The sequence below is a fragment of the Eptesicus fuscus genome, chromosome 15 (assembly GCF_027574615.1).
Source record: "Eptesicus fuscus isolate TK198812 chromosome 15, DD_ASM_mEF_20220401, whole genome shotgun sequence".
In the NCBI taxonomy this organism is placed as follows: Eukaryota; Metazoa; Chordata; class Mammalia; order Chiroptera; family Vespertilionidae; genus Eptesicus; species Eptesicus fuscus.
The window spans coordinates 3,549,356-3,562,691 of NC_072487.1; the positions used below are offsets into that span (position 1 = coordinate 3,549,356).

Here is a 13,336-nt window from a genome sequence, read left to right on the forward strand (position 1 = left end):
ACACCCAGAGAGGGCGCGGGGCTCCATGGCCCTCGTCCCCATACCTCGCCCGATGCACGTCTTCCGTTTGACTGTTCCAAGTGGTACCCTTTATGGTAAACCAGTCACATAAGTGAAGTGTTCCCTGCGTCCTGTGAGCTGTTCTAGCACACGACCAAACCCGGGACGGCAGGAGCCTCCGAGTGTGCAGTCGGCCCGGCAGAAGATCCAGTGGGAGCAGACAGCGGGAAAATGTGAACTCAGCCCGGGGGGTGTGCACAGGGGGTGTTCTCTGGAGACACCGCATGCTCTGAAGGCTGGAGGAGAAAGGAGGACTGGCACTCTCGATTCTCTCCATTACGTTGACAGAGGCGAGTTGTCTGAGGGCTTATGGTGATGCCTGCATCTGACTCCCACAAACTGGGTGGGTAGCTCAGTCTTCAGCAGCCCTGAGGCTTTGAGCTAAGTTAGCCCCCAAATGTGCCTGTCTTGCCGGCTGCCACGGCTGGGAAACCGGGTGTGGGTGTGGGTGGGGGGTGGAGGTTGGTAGGAACCGGCCAGTGCTTCCTGTCTCCAGGTGCTGATAGACACTGTCTGCGGTGAGATTCAGAGCTGCCGGGGCAGGCGGTGTGCAGGCCTGCTGCACTCTGCTGGGACCTGTTCTGTACCCGGCCGCCTCGGGCTTTTTGAGCGAGTGTCTGCAGCATTGTTGGATAAGTGCTTTTTCTTGGCCGCAGAAGGGTTTCCTGGGCGCGGGGTGGAGTTAAACATAATAGTACTGTGGATGTTCCCCTCCGCCAGCGTCACAGGCCTGTGGGTTTTAAGCAGAAAAGACTGAAGGCGTCCTGCTGGGAAAGAAAGCCAATCTCAGCCTGACCTGGTGCCTGTTCAAGAGCTTCACACAGCGCCACTCCTTAAACCTCACAACTACCCCGAGACCAACAGCAACAACATCCCATTTTCCAGATGAGAAATCTGAGGCCCAGCGATGACTGTACATTTGCCCAGTGTCACCCAGTGGCAGGGTGGAGAGCTCAGTCCACTTGGAGTTTGTTGATTTCAGCTCTTTGGAAATTGCAGCCCCTGAAAGACGTTGGACTGAACTTTATGTCTGGACCCCTGGACCCCACGTGGCTGGCACCCGAGGGCAGGAAGGGGAGGAGGATGACCATCCGCGGACCTCACTCCTGCCAGTCCCCACATCTGCTCTTGGTTCTGGACTGTGTGGCTGGTTTGGGGGGCTGGATGGAAGCTGCCCAGATCCTGCCGAACAGCCCTGTCAAACCCGGTAGGACCACCAGCCAGGCTGGAACGCTGTGGTGAGCAGTATGGGAGTCTGAGTCCACCAGCACGCCTATTTCATAAAGAAACTGTGGAACTGCTGATCGTCAGTGTCTATGGTATATTGTACCATGCTCAATGGTAAAATGTTCACCATCCTGGCATTTGAGGGGTCACAGAAATTCTGCAACGTTATACAATATGCACACATGTGAAGCTTTCCTTCCACACTAATTGAATGGAACCATCCACAAGCCTTTCTTCTTCTTCCTTTTTTTACAGTGAAAATATTTTTTGTTTCATTATTTTTTAGTGGCTCTGGGATTTTTAAAAAAATCTTTTTTGTTGAAAGTATTACATAGATCCTCCTTTTCCTCCCCATTAACCTCTTCTAGCCCACTCCCATCCTCCCCTCCCACCAGGCCCTCACCACCCCCCTGTCTGTGTCCACGGGTTATGCATAAATGCATACAAGTTCATTGATTGATCTCTTCCCACTCACCCTCCCCTGCCTTCCCTCTGAGGTTCAACAGTCTGTTCATGCTTCTATAACTCTGGGTCTATTTTTGATCATCAGTTCATTTTGTTCATTAGATTCCACATATGAGTGAGATCATGTGATACTTACCTTTCTGACTGGCTTATTTCACTTAGCATAATACTCTACAGGTCCCTACAGGCCGTTGCAAATGGTGAGAGTTCTTTCTTTTTTATTGCTATGTAGTATTCCATTGTGTAAATGTATCATAGTTTTTTTTTTTTTATCTTTATTGTTGAGATTATTACAGATATCCCTCTTTTTCCCCCATTGCTCCCCTCCACCTGGTTCCTGCCCGGCCCCTGGCCTTTGACATCCTATTGTCTGTGTCCACAGGTTTTGCATATATGCATACAAAATCTTTGTTTAATCTCTTCCTGCCCTCCCCACCGCCCTTCTCTCTGAGAATCATCATTCTGTTCCATTTCCATGCCTTTGATTCTATTTGATTCACCAGTTTATTCTGTTCATTAGATTTCTTATTCATTTATTTTGATGTTTAGATTCAATTTTTGATAGGTATGTATTCGTGACCATTTTGTTGTTTATATTTTTTTTATCTTTTTCTTCTTTTTCCTCTTCTTAAAGAATACTCTTCAACATTTCATATAATACTGGTTTGGTGGTGATGAACTCCTTTAGCTTTTTCTTGTCTGTGAAGCTCTTTATCTGACCTTCAGTTCTAAATGAGAGCTTTGCTGGGTAGAGTAATCTTGATTGTAGATCCTTGCTATTCATCACTTTGAATATTTCTTGCCACTCCCTTTTGGCCTTCATAGTTTCTGTTGAGATATCAGCTGACAGTCGTATGGGTACTCCCTTGTAGGTAACCAACTGCTCTTCTCTTGCTGCTTTTAAGATTCTCTCCTTGTCTTTAGCCCTTGGCATTTTATTTTATTATTTTAAAATATATTTTATTAATTTTTTACAGAGAGGGAGGGAGAGGGATAGAGAGTTAGAAACATCAATGAGAGAGAAACATTGATCAGCTGCCTCCTGCACACTCCCTACTGGGTATGTGCCCGCAACCAAGGTACATGCCCTTGACCGGAATCAAACCTGGGACCCTTGAGTCCGCAGGCCGACGCTCTATCCACTGAGCCAAACCGGTTAGGGTAGCCCTTGGCATTTTAATTGTGATGTGTCTTGGTGTGGGCCTCTTTGGGTTCCTTTTATTTGGGACTCTCTGTGCTTCCTGGATTGTAAGTCTATTTCTTTCACCAGGTAGGGGAAGTTTTCTGTCATTATTTCTTCAAGTAGGTTCTCAATATCTTGCTCTCTCTCTTCTTCTGGCACCCCCATAATGCAAATGTTGGTAGGCTTGAAGTTGTCCCAGAGGCTCCTTACACTATCTTCATATTTTTGGATTCTTTTTGCTTTTTGCTTTTCCGGTTGGGTGTTTTTTGCTTCTTTGTATTTCAAATCTTTGACTTGATTCTCAGAATCCTCTACTGTTGAATCCCTGTAAATTATTCTTATTTAGTTAGTATATGCTTAATTTCTGACTGGTCCTTTTCCATGTGTTTGGCATGTATTCAGAGATCATAATAATCTGGCCACTCAGTGTATATGTAGGTTTAACACAATTTCTAACAAAATCCCAGCAAATTTTTGGTAGAAACAGACAAAATTATTCTAAATTTATATGAAAAACCAAAGTAAATAGCATCACTAGAACAATTATAAAAACAAAGAATAAAATAGGAAGAATCACTTTACCAAATGTCAAGATTTATAATATAACTACCTTCATCAATGGTGTTATTGGCAGAAACAGAGACACATAGATGAATAGAACAGAATAGAGGACCCAGAAATAGCCGCACATGGGTATCAACAGGTATTTGATGTAAGTGCAAAGCAATGCAGTGAAGGGATGATGGTCTTTTCAAAAAATGGTGCTGGAGCAATCAATATCCAAAAACAAAAAAAATAAGGTCTTGACCTTATACAAACACTAATTCAAAGTGGATCACATATTTAAATGTAAAGTGTAAAACTATAAACTATTTAAAAGATACCATAGGAGCACTCCTTTAGAACCTGGGGCTTGGTGAAGAGTTCTTAGACACGACAGTAGGGCATGATCTATAGAAGCAAAAGGTCAATAAATAGACCCCATCAAAATGAAAACTTTTGCTCTGCAAAAGACCCAGTTAAGAGGGAAGAAAATATTTGCAAACTATTCATCTGGTAACGGACTCATATCTAGAGTACACAAAGAACTCTGAAAACTCAACATTTTAAAAAATCAAACAGAAAATGGGCAGAAGGCATGCAGAAGAATGTGGATGGAAAACAGGCACATGGCTAGCCATTAGGAGCAAGAAAATCAAGGCCACAATGAATTTTCCCTACGTACCTATGGGAACAACTAAAAGAAAACGCTGGTGAGGGTGGAGGAGAACCGGATCCCCGCAGTGGGAATGTAAAATGGCATAACCACTGCGGGAAACAGTTTGACAGTTTCCTAAAAAGTTACACACGCAATACCATGTGACCCGGCAACCACTCCTAGGCATTCCTCCCACTGGGATGAAAGCTTTGTCCACAGAAAACTTATGATTGTTCACGACAACTTTACTTGTAATTGACAAAAAGTGGAAACAACCCAAACATTCCTGGATGAATTGTGAATTGTTCAACTACAGCACATCTATACCAAGAGTTATACTCAGCAATCGAAAGGAACCACTGTTCATGCTGCTGGATGAAATAAGCTAGTCTCTAAAGGTCACACACTGTATGGCTCCATTTATATGCCATAAATGGAGATGGAGACCAGGTTAGGGAGGCCAGGGGTTAGGTGTTGGGAGGGGGCTGGTGAGTGAGGGCGGGTGTGGGTGAGAGATCTTCGTGGAGAGGAAACAGATCTTTGTGGTAATAAAAATATCAAAACAAATTTTACAGCTACACAGAAAATATCTTATCAATAAAACAAGAACAGAATCTGTGAAAAAGGAACAATCAGAGGAAGAGCCCGGGTGGGAGTGGGAGAGAAGATAGATCTATAACACTTTTAAAAATGCATTGGATGGGCTTGGAAGATAAAGTTAAAAAAATCATTAAAAAATTAGAGTAAAAAGACAGAGAGTAGAGAGTATATAGGGAATAAAAGCGAATATAATTATAGAATAAATCTGAGGAATTCGCCATTCAGAATGAGGACAGAGAAACGAAGGAATGAGCCCACCTGGCCTCCCTCCCTGACTCTCTTGCTCCCTCCTCTGTGACGAACGGCAGGGAAGTGAAAGGACTCGTCCCCAGCCCTGGACTGTGTGAACACTTGCTTCAGGGCTGCCGGCCTCTGAGTAGTAATAGCAACCAGAGGTCCCGGACCCCGAGCTCCCTGGGCTGTGCAGCCTTAGGATCGTGCACAGTCAGCTGAAAGCAGAGGTAACCACACAGCAGGAGACAAACCTGCCTGCGAGGAGCCCACCGGTAGTCGGGAGTCCTCGCTAACGGATGCATGAGGAGCACCGCTAATTCCGTTCAGAAAAGCCGTGGGAGATGTTCCAGGGCTTCGTGGACCATCGTGTGATTCAGGTACTTGAAGATAGACAAAGGGGACAGAAAGAGGGGAAATGTTTGGACTTGGAGCATCATGATTTTCCATTTGGAGGCTCAGGCTCAGCCAGAGGAGAGTCGTAGGCCAGCAGGAAAACACACTCAGCTGTGAGTGATGGGTGGTCCGAGAAGCTGAGTCCAGGCGGTGAGTAAGGAGAACCCGCAGGAAGGCAGGGCTGGCTTTGGGTGCTTCCCCCGAGCACCTCGGCCTGCAGCCCCGGCCCTCCTCCAGCCCCCCGCTAGCGTGGCATCCCGGACTTGCTGGCTAAGGGTGTTCAGTGCTATGAACGCTACGGCGTTGTCCGGAAAGAGGTACCTCAGAAGAAGCCCACTCCCCGTTCGGACCGCAGCGCGAGGAGCAGCACGGCCATGGCACTGCCGGGTGGGGTCTTTTTTCAGGACAGACAGTAGCCTGGCTCATCCTCTCAGCGGTCCACTGCCCGTTCTTGTCGCGGCCATTAGAACACACTTACCCTTCACCTTGCCCACTGCAACATGGCATCACGTGGTAAGTCTTTACCAGAAAAGAAAAATGGACATGCTGATTTTCAGTGATTTAAAATGTTAACTTTTTGTTTTGAAATAATTATAGATTCGTGGGGATCTGCAACGTTGGTGCAGAGAGACCCGGGGGGCCTCCATGCACTTGTCCCGATGGTTACGCCTTACCCAGCTGTGCTGCAGAGCTCAGCCCAGGAGCCTGGCAGGCACAGTGCGTGTGCAGCTCTGTGCCATTCTGACGTGTGTAGATTCTGTAACCACCCAGGCTGTGCTCCGAGAGCAGGTGGGAGGGGGAACGGGGCCCTAGCTCCCTGGGGTCCCCCTGTTTCAGCCCAGCCCGAAGACTCAAAGGCTCCCTGGGCTTCCCACGGTCCGCACCGTCTCTGCAAGTCCAAGGTGCAGCTCCTTCCACATTGCTAAGGCGGCGTCCACCTCTCAACCAGGTTTCCTCTCCAAAGAGTTTCCTGAAGGCCTTTCCCGGAGTCTCCGCTCCATTCCTGTGTCCCTTGGCCTCCAAACCTTGTGCATTTATTGCCACTGTAGTGGGCCTTCAGGAAGGAGAGAAGAATGTGGTCCATGCAATGTCTTCAGCTGGAGAGCCGCTGGCATTTAAACACGGAAAGCATTCTCCTTTTAAACAGTAACAGCAGCAAAGCCACCCCTTCCTCGCCACTTCCTCCTCCCAACCTGCCGTCTTTCCCTTTCCTAAAGTTACTGTTTCTCCTCTCCCCAGCTCACTCCCGTTTGGCTTGAATCCACTGCGCTAACCAACACATCTCTTGGGCCTCCGAGTTGCTAAAGCCTCCGCCCTTTGCCCTCACTGTGGCCCCTCTGCCGACGGTGCGCGCCGACCACACCTTCTGGCCGGCCGCCCCCCTTCTCGGAGGCCCCCTCGCTCCTCTTTGCAGGCGCCCCTGGCTTTCAAGAGATTCACCTCCCCTCCCCGTGGACACAGACAACAGTGTGGTGATGGCCAGAGGGAGGGGCGGGGCGGGTGGGAGGGGGCGAAGGCGAGGGAACGGGGACGCTGTAATAGTGTCAACAAGAGACCAAAGTTAAAGACAGAGAGGCTGGCCTTGGCTTTCCTGGTGGCCGGATCCGGGCCTTCTCGATTTTAAGTCCCATGACGACAGCACACGAACACGATTGAACGCCCCCTCCTGCCCCCTTCACACTGCAGCCTAGAGGATCTTTTCAAAGTAAAAGGTGATTACCTCTCTTCACCCCTTCCTGGCTCCCCGGCTCCTGGCAGAGCCGCACTCGTTCATGGCCTCGTGCCTGCGTATTCTGGCTCCAGCTCGCACCCATGTCACACGCACGCACGTCGCTCGGCTCTCTCCTCTTCACACGGCAACCGCCTCCTGCCACGCTGCTGCCTCCCCAGGGCCTGTGCACCTGCACGGCCCCCCGTGTCTGCCGTCCCCCTCGGCTCCTGAGACCCTACATGCACCTTGGCTTCCACGAAGGGGCCCTTCCCGCAAGAAGCCCTCCTTGATGCACCTCATTCGCTCCTCCTGGCAATCGGAGGGATCAGCGCTCCTCTAACTCCTCCCCTCCCACCGGGGCTCCGCTCCTGCTCCCGCCCCTGAGCCCAAGCTGAGAGGCTGGGACCTGGGCACCTGGGCAGCAGTCCTGTGCCTCCTGCGCCACAGCGGGGAGGTGGAGCACAAACACAGTCCGGTTCCCCCTGCAGCCTGCCAGGAGAGGAGGCGTCTGACTCCCTTTGGGGGATTTCTATCTTTTCCAAGAAGTGATATTTTTACTTTTCATTTCGCGTAAGTCAATGCACATGTCATGGCAGTGCAGCTCAGGATGTAGAGTGTTGTGGATCTCACCCTGGCTGCCCCGGCGCCCCCACGCTGGCCCTGACACCCCACCCCTGGGCCTGGCGCCCGCCTGGGGGGAAGCCGCAGTGGCACAGAGGAGCTCTGCTTGGTTTACAGCCTCCCCGGGCGGGAGGGTTTTAGTCACCGAGTGAGTGTTTGGTTGGCTGCCAGGGTAAGCCGCGTTGGGAAAGTGATTGCGTAGGAGGGTCTGCCTTGGACGCTGGGGAACGCTGGCTCAGCAACTCTGTGGTCCTGAAGCTCAATGTCACCCCGAGAAAAGCATGGAGTGTGCACGTCTGCATGGGAATATCTGTGTGTACCTGTGTGTTCATGCATGTGCATGTGTCTGCGTACCTGCGTGTGTGTGTGTGTTTGCATATGTGTCAAGCATGCACGGAGTGAGGTCCCCGGTGCAGACAGCTCTGCCCTCCCCGGGCTGAGTTTGCACACCTGCCCGCTCTCCTCCTTGGTTAGCGGTTGGCTCAGGCGCCTGGGAGGCCGGACCCTGATTCTGAATGGCTTATGCCAATTACCTCTTTGGTCTCTAATACGATCACCCCATTTTCTATTAACTGTGCTGTAAGACCATTTGAGATGAAACCTGTCGTATCTTCCTCACTTTCAATGGCATTTGGCTTGGATTTCAATGCAGCACAGCGTTCTGTGTGTTGACCTAGAGCTTTAAATACCTCCTCCCGCCGCATTTACAGCGCACAGGCTGAGCTTGGGGCAGGGCGGGCTCACCAGGCTGCAGACTGGGCGCACCGGGCACGGCACGGAGGAGCTTCGTCTTACACTCCAGCCCCTGCGCCAGGCCCTGCGAGCTGACTCCCTCAACCACACCCCCCCCATCCAACCCCTGTTTCCCGCTCCGTCAGGGGGTCAACGCCAGGGCCTTCAAAGAACCGGAAGAGGTCGCGCTGGAGGGAGGCCCTGGGGCGGCGGCTTGGACGGCCTGCGGACGGACAGACCGGACGGACCGACGGGTGGGCCGAGCCGCAGGCCCCGCGCCCTCCGTCTCCGTCCGCCAGCGCCGGGCCGCGCTGTGGCCTCTTCTCCGGCTCGGGCAGCGCCAGCCCGCGGAAGTTCAGTGAGAAGATCGCGCTGCACACGCAGCGCCAGGCCGGAGACGCGGGCCTTGGAGCAGCTCATGACCGACTCACCCTGTCGCGGTTCCGTTTCAGAAGCTCCAGCCGCTGCGCCTGACACAGCACCGCGGCGGTGCCTCCCCACCGTGCGCCGCCAGCTGCGGAGCGAGCTCGGAATTCCAGCGTCCTTTCACCCAGCCCATAGCGCGGGGCTCCCGCCACCACGGGACCCTCTTCCACCCGCGTCACCGACGCCTGGAGACAAGCCTGGGCGCAATTCGATGGCAGCACTTTGGAGCCAATTACTCCTCACGGCCCCTGGGCGAGAGCTGGCCGAGGCGGCAGCGTCCTTGGAAGGAAGAAAGGCATCCTGGGGTCAGGCTGACATCTGCGCTGAACAGGCCCAGTTCTGATCCTGCTCTTCCACGAGTGCTCCACGCACCAAGCCCCAGGACCCCTATGAGGAGGGGGCCAGTCGGCCTGGCCGGCCGCATCCATGGGTTTCTGAGATGGTGTGAGCAATGGACGTGGGGAAGCGATGTCTTTCCCTGGTTCACTGAAAGGAGAGAATCTGTCAAACGTTCCCAGGCCACTGCCAAAGCAGCGGGAAACCAAGGAGATCCGGTCGCTGTCAGGGCGCCCTCGATCCTGTGACGTTGGCGGCGGTGCTTTTCCACACAACAGTCCAAACCTGGGCCTCTCCCCCTTTCGGGGGACCCTGAACACCGGAGGGCCCCTGCCAGACTTAACCAACCTCCACTACTCGGCGCTGCTGCCGGCCTCCCTGGACACCGGCAACCCCCTCTTCGGTGGCATGAGTATGGGGAACAGTGTGGGCAACCTTCCTGCTGCTATGACTCTCCTGGGCACAGAAGCTCTTCTGGTCTCCAGAGCTCCCGGAGTAACCCCTCCATCCTGGCCACACGCAATAAGACAGCGCTTTCCTCTTCCCTGAACAGCCACGCGCAGACATCTCCCAGCCTCTGCTCTTCACACTTCCCTGCGCCTCTTTTCCCTCAGCAACCCCTCTCTCTCCACCACAAACCTGAGCGGCCCCTCTCGGCGCAGGCAGCCTCCCGTCAGCCCTCTCACACTCTCTCCTGGCCCCGAAGCACATCCAGGTTTCAGCAGACAGCTCTCTTCCATCAGCCCGATGAACCCCTATCCTGCCTCGCAGATGGTGTCCTCTGATGGGAGCCCGCTTTCCTTCCTGCCCACAGAGACTCAAGCTCAAGTGTTCCCCCCCCCTACCCCAGGCCCCAGGAGCTCCCCCAGCCTCTCCTGCAGCAGCCCCACGCCCAGGAGCCCCCTGCTCAGCAGCCTCAGGCAGCCCCGTCCCTGCCACAGTCAGACTTCCAGCTCCTCACGGCCCAGGGCTCGTCTTTGACCAGCTTCTTCCCAGATGTGAGCTTTGACCAGCAGTCCATGAGGCCGGGCCCAGCTTTTACTCAGCAGGTGCCCCTGGTGCAGCACGGCCCCCAGGAGCCACAGGACGCATTTCATTTGAGACCAAACCTGTATTCCAACTGTGGGAATTTCCCAAACACCCTCCTGACAGAAGACTCAAGTTCCGGCCTGTTCAGAGACCTCGGCAGTGAGCTGGAGGGCATGCCCGAGGTCAGTCTGAACATGGACACTTCATTCCCATGGGAAGAAGAGCTCCAAAAGACTCAACTACAACAAGGCTGTGCACACAGTCCACAGAGGGGTGCACCAAGAGTGTCCACCTCAGGTGACTGGGAGGCCAAGCCACTGGGCCATATAGGATACCTAGCACACAAAGCTACCCTACCAACTCAGGGAAGCAGCCAAAATGCGGAGACAAAGAAACAGATAAAAAACCAAAGAAATGGAGAAAAACAAATGACTGGAGATAGAGTTCAAAACCATGGTTATAAGGTTTTTCAAGAATTTCCTAGAAAAGGCCGATAAATTTAGCGAGACCCTTGAGGATATGAGAGAGACCCTCGAGGATATGGAAAAGGACCAACTAGAAATTAAACATACACTGACTGAAATAAAAAATATTATACAGACACCCAACAGCAAACTAGAGGAACGCAAGAATCAAGTCAAAGATTTGAAATACAAAGAAGCAAAAATCACTCAACTGGAAAAGCTAAAAGAAAAAAGAATCCAAAAATTTGAAGATAGAGTAAGAAGCCTCTGGGACAACTTCAAGGGAACCAACATCAGAATTATGGGGGTGCCAGAAGAAGAGAGAGAGCAAGATGCTGAAAACCTATTTGAAGAAATAATAACTGAAAACTTCCCCCACCTGGTGAAAGAAATAGACTTACAAGTCCAGGAAGCACACACAACCCCAAACAAAAGGAATCCAAAGAGGACCACACCAAGACACATCATAATTAAAATGCCAAGAGCAAAAGACAAAGAGAGAATATTAAAAGCAGCAAGAGAAAAACAATTAATTACCTACAAGGGAGCACCCATACGATTGTCAGCTGATTTCTCAACAGAAACTATGCAGGCCAGAAGGGAGTGGCAAGAAATAGTCAAAGTGATGAATAGCAAGAACCTACAACCAAGGGTACTCTACCCAGCCAAGCTGACATTCAGAATTGAAGGCCAGCTAAAGAGCTTCACAGATAAGAAAAAGCTAAAGGAGTTCATCACAGCCAAACCAGTATTATATGTAATGCTGAAAGGTATTCTTTAAGAAGAGGAAGAAGAAAAAAAGGTAAAGATAAAAATTATGAACAACAAATACATATCTATCAACAAGTGAATCTAAAAATCAAGTGAATAAACAATCTGATGAACAGAATAAACTGGCGAATATAATAGAATCAGGGGCTTAGAAAGGGAGTGGACTGACAATTCTCGGGGGGAGAAGGGGTGTGAGGGGTGCGGGAAGAGACTGGACAAAAATCGTACACCTATGGATGAGGACAGTGGCGGGGAGGTAAGGGAAGAGGGTGGGATGGGAATGAGGTGGAGGGGAGCTATGAGGGGGAAAAAAGAGGAACAATTGTAATAATCTGAACAATAAAGATTTATTAAATTTAAAAATAAATAAATAAATAAATAAATAAATAAAAGAAGAGCTCCAAATTGAGCCCCTGAGCCTGGATGGACTCAACATGTTAAGTGACTCCAGCATGGGTCTGCTTGACCCCTCTGTTGAAGAGACGTTTCGAGCCAACCGACTGTGAACAGAAGGGAACGGGGTGGAATAATTTATATTTGAACAGCTAAAGTGAAAGGGAACAGAATGGAGCCCGCGGCACCCCTGGGCTTTTGTTATCCCGGGCTTCTGACATAGAAAGAACCAATTCCACGGCTCCCAGCTTTCTGATGAGGTCCCACCTCATACACAGTGACTCATCCTGGACCACAGAGCGAGGCCTTGCTTCTTGGGCCTGCGGTGCAGGTGCTGCTGCTGCAGGCAGGCTCATTCGGAACTTCCAGTGAGCTGGTCATCACCGTGACCATCACCCAGCCGGTCAGCGTGTGAAAGGTCATGGGCGGAGGCCCCAGGAGCACCATGCAGTGCTCAGACCACTGACCCACGTCAACACTGAGGAAGGACCTGCTGGGGTGGAGGCAGGTAGGGGCCCCAGGCCTCCGAGAGTTGGCTCAGCCTCGAGCGATGGTACCACAGCCCCAGACGCCTTCTCTGACCCGGCTGTGATGGCTGGGCCCCTGCCCGCTGGCGGCAGGGCTATTCAGGGCAGAATGGAGAGCCGCAGCTCTCCGATGCCTTAATTCTAATATGAAGAAGAATTTGCACCGTGAGTCCAAGAGCAGACTCGAGTTGAGCAAGCTGAATGGTAGTTTGTTTTCTTCCCATTTATAATCTCCTTTCTGCTGCTTCAGTTCGCCTTTTCCTCTGGACAAGAGGAGAAGGAAGACGATTGTGTTCAGTCACTGAAGGAAACATCCCTGGTAGTGGGTGAGCCTGAATGAAGGAGCAGTGCTTCTTGGGGACTAGAAGAAAGAAGGGGGCCTGCAGTGTCTCGCAGCCACGTGACCTCCTTCAGTCAAGCTCTGGACCAGCTCCAGGGGTGCAGGCCTCTGCGCACACACCACCTGGAGGGGACGGCCGAGGTCTGGCGCAGACGCAGCCAGCAGCTGAGCAGCAGCAGAGCGAAGCTCTTGTCTGTGGACTGGGAGCATTCATGTAACTCCACTGGACCCTCCGCTCCTTGGGGGCAGCAGGGACTGTGCCTTACTCACCATTGAACCCTCAGTACCAACAAGTGCCTGGCACTGAGCAGGTGCTGTGTAACTGCGTGCTGAATGTGTGAATGAGTGAATGAATGAATGAATGCAGGAATGAATGCATCTGCCTGCTGTAAGGCAGTCAATCTCTACTGTCCCTATTCCTTGCCAAATCTTCTCAGAGCTTTAGTTTTTCTGACACTTGTGCCTGTGGTTAGGTCACGCGTGCACTTTAATATGCGTTTAACACTAGGTGAGCAGACCCCCCGTTAGACTGGGCCCGTCCTCGAGGTTGAGCTCCAAGCAGGTAGGTGCAGACTGTCTTCTGAGTGCATCCACATGGCCAAGCGAGCTGAGGCTGCCCAATGGTG

At 51.5% G+C, this 13,336-nt stretch overlaps 1 pseudogene; it reads left to right on the forward strand.

Moving 5' to 3' along the window:
- Positions 1-5,308: 5,308 nt before the first annotated feature.
- LOC103297924 (CREB-regulated transcription coactivator 3-like) lies at positions 5,309-11,956 on the forward strand (annotated as a pseudogene).
- The last annotated feature ends 1,380 nt before the right edge of the window (positions 11,957-13,336 follow it).